This window comes from Furipterus horrens, unplaced genomic scaffold, assembly GCF_987537825.1.
Source record: "Furipterus horrens unplaced genomic scaffold, mFurHor1.1.pri manual_scaffold_7, whole genome shotgun sequence".
NCBI classification, from domain to species: domain Eukaryota; kingdom Metazoa; phylum Chordata; class Mammalia; order Chiroptera; family Furipteridae; genus Furipterus; species Furipterus horrens.
In genome coordinates this window covers 40,691,248-40,694,880 of record NW_028327177.1, presented here as the reverse complement: position 1 = coordinate 40,694,880, position 3,633 = coordinate 40,691,248, and positions in this window count along the sequence as shown.

Below are 3,633 nucleotides of genomic sequence, written 5' to 3'. Positions count from 1 at the left end.
AGCAAGCTGTGGGTCTTGTGGAGTGGGTGAAGTGCAGTGCTAGCCTCTGAATTGCACTAGCTGTCACAGATGGGTGTGACAGTTGCCCTTCTGACCTGCAAATCATACCAGTAGTTCCAGAGACCAACTTCTTAATTATATCAAAAGATCTTAGGCAGTTAATCTGGGACTGTCTACTTTGCTGATACACTTTCTTTTTTCCCTGTAAATACAAATAGAAAACTTTTCAAATCATGATTTATTTTGCCTTCAGAGATGCTCTTTTGATATTTGCAGATTGTCGTTGATGTTCTAGTTTGTAGGCAGCTGGTGCATGGTCTCCTAATGCACAGGAAGCAAAGCCCTGGCAGTGAGCAGCACGCAGCCTGTGACATAGAACTTCACAGTGCACCGCTGGCCTTTTATATTGGCTCCAGGACAACCCCATACTTTTATTCCTTATTCCTTTGTTCATGATGTTTTCATGGATAAAACTGTCTTTTCCAACCTATTTTCAATTTTACCTTTTGTAGTCTCACTCATCCTTCAGGGATCAGTAGAATACATAATGATATAAAGAAAAATTAGGAGGAAAGCTATACAGAATTCAGGGTGGGGATAAGATTTCATTTTAATTAGAGTGGGTTGAGATAGACCTCACCCAGAAGGTGATCTGTAAGCAAAAGCCAAAAAGAAGTGAGGGAGCTGGCATGAAGGCTAACTGGTGGATGAATATATAAGGTTGAGGAAACACAAGTGTCCAGTGGGAGCTGGTCTATCCCACATCAGAGCAGCAGCACACAGGGTGGGGAGGTTAGAGCTGAGGGGAGAAACAGGAGGTTGAAGAGTAAGAGGAAAGGCTATGGTAAGAGGTGGGACCAGATCCTGTAGACCACTGTTAAGAATCTGACTTTCCCTCTTTGATAATATTGATGGAGGGTTAGTTATTTAATAGCTGACAGCTTTGCAAATTACCTCTTTGTTATGATTTGAGAAGCATTCATATGCTACTGTGTTTAAGATATTTCTCTATGAGTCCTTTCACAATGAGAAGATTAATAACAGTTGGGCCACAGATTTGGGTTCCAGTCTTATCTGTGTCATTACAATTACTGTTTGCATGTCCTGGGGTAAGTCACTTAATTTATAACTGCTCAGTTTCCTCATCTGGAAAATGGGGGTGATGATATCTCTAATTTACTTAATGGGGCATTGGAGAAATGAGATAATGTTCCTGACAATGTTTTAAAATACAAAGTATTATGATAATAATACGCTTTTTTCATTCAGGCAGAAAGGTCTCCAGGGAAATGTAAGTACCAGTACCATCCACAATTATCTAGACATGGAGATAAACCTTGGTTTATTGAATGGTGGAGTTATTACCTCCAGGGGGTCCGTACAATACAGTGAGAAATGATTCTAGAATATAATCTGCTCAGAAGAATATTGCAGGAGGTGTATTAATTTTCTTCAGCTAGTGTAACAAATTACCACAAACTGGGGAGCCTAAAAGAACAGAAAAGTGTTCTCTAACAGTCCTAAAAGTGGAAAGTTAAAAATCAAGGTATTGGTAGAGCTATGTTATCTCCAAAGACCGTAAGGGAGAACACACCCTTGCCTCTTCCATCTTCTCTGATTTCAAGCATTCCTTGGTTTGTGCCTGCATAACTAATCTTTGCCTGTCTTCCCAGGACCTTCTCCTCTTCTCCCTGTGAATCTTTTATAAAGACATTTATCATTGGGTTTAGGGTCTACCCAGCTAATCCAGGATGATCTCATCTGGAGTCCCTTATCTTAGTTACATCTGCAAAGACCTTTTTTTCCCTAACAAGATCCTATTTACAAGTTCTGGGAATTACAATGTGGACATATTTTAATGGAGATCACCACTCAACTCTCTACAGGACTATGCTTGGCAGTGAAAGGCAGCTTTTATGCAAAGTATTGTAACTGTAGCAGAAATTTACTTCAGAGAAAAGCCATGCAAAATAACTGCATTTGAAGATTCAGTTTCAAACACTTTTTTCTTTTAAGAAACTCAAGATTTTTTCTTTCTCTCTCCCCCCAATTCTTTTTAAATCAATAAACAATTCTATCTCATCTAATCCTCTTGTTTACAGAAACTGTTGATATGAATTTCTCTTCACCTAAACTATAGAACTATGGCTGTTCAGGCATGAAAAAAAATTGAAATTAAATTATCTAAGTCAACTTAATCTTTTTAAACCCTAATGACTTTTTTCAAAGTCACACAATGAATAATGAGATGACATTAATGGAATATAAGTTTTAGAACTTTTCTGCATGTCTTCTTCATGACATGCTTTTTCTGTTAGCAATTCTTCCTTCCATCGTCCCCCCACCCCTGTCCACACACACAACCCTCCTTCTTTATGTAGAGAATGTTGGATTTACAGCAAAACCCTTCACAAAGAAATTTTCCCCAATCTGTCTCAAATATCTAATTAACTCTGTTACATCTTTGATATAGGTGAGGAGGCTGAAAGGTCACGTAATCAATTCTCAATCACTTTTTGATAAATGTTGTTTATGTGTTAGATCTCCTTTGGGATTCTGTTTCTGTTCTCTTTGGCGCCTGCTAAGCTTTCCATTTTCATATCTTGCTATGAGTTCCACCGTAGATATGTATAAAGGATATGATGGGAGCTCACTAGAAACAAACTTAACTCAACTTTGTTGGGTTCAGAGAAAGCTGGGTGTGACCACAAATTTACCAAGTTCCAAATGTTGAGTGGTAGTTATTCATGTGAATGGGGACACTGGGGTGTCTGGTCGGGATGTGGCGGGGTTGGGAAGAGCATGGGGGAGAAGAGAGAAAGGCATTTCAGGCAGATGTAAAGCATTTCCAAAGATATAAAACATTTGTTGAATAAAAGGTGGGTTAGTAGTAAAATAAAAAAGATCTAGACTAAGAGAGTCCATCGTGCATTTTTTGGAATAGGTACTGAAGTTTGGTGCAGCTGCGGGTGTGGAGAGGTGCAGGCATATGTGTGCACGGAATGGGGACAGGTGGAAGATATTGTGGCAGAGGGTGAGGTAAGAAAGGTAGGCAGGGGATAGATCGTAAAGAGCCATGCTTGTCAGGCTAAGAAATTTGCATTTATCTTGAAGGCAATGAGGAGCCCTTGAAATGACAGGATCAGATTTACATTCCATAAAATTTCTGTGGCTATATGTAATAAGGGGGTTAGAGATGGCACGCTGAAAAGAGCAAGGCTGTTTAAGGGTTTAATTGTCATAACAACAACTAATTGATTGGGTCAGGTACTATTCTAAGTGCTTTATTTTGTGTTTTGTTTTTTTCCTAAATATTTTATTTTATTTCTTTTTAATTTTTCAATTTCAGTTGACATTTAATATTATATGTTTCAGGTGTACAGCTTAGTGGTTAGACATTTATATAATTTACAAGGTGGGCCCCCTGAAGTCTAGTACATTCTGACACTATATATAGTTATTAGAATATTATTGACTGTATTCACTGTGCTGTAATTTATATCCCTGTAACTGTTGTGTAACTACCAATGTGTACTTCTTAATTCCTTTACCCTTTTCACCCAGCCCCCTACTTCTCTCTCAACTGGAAACCATTAATTTTTTCTCCATATCAAGCGCTTTACTTTTATTATC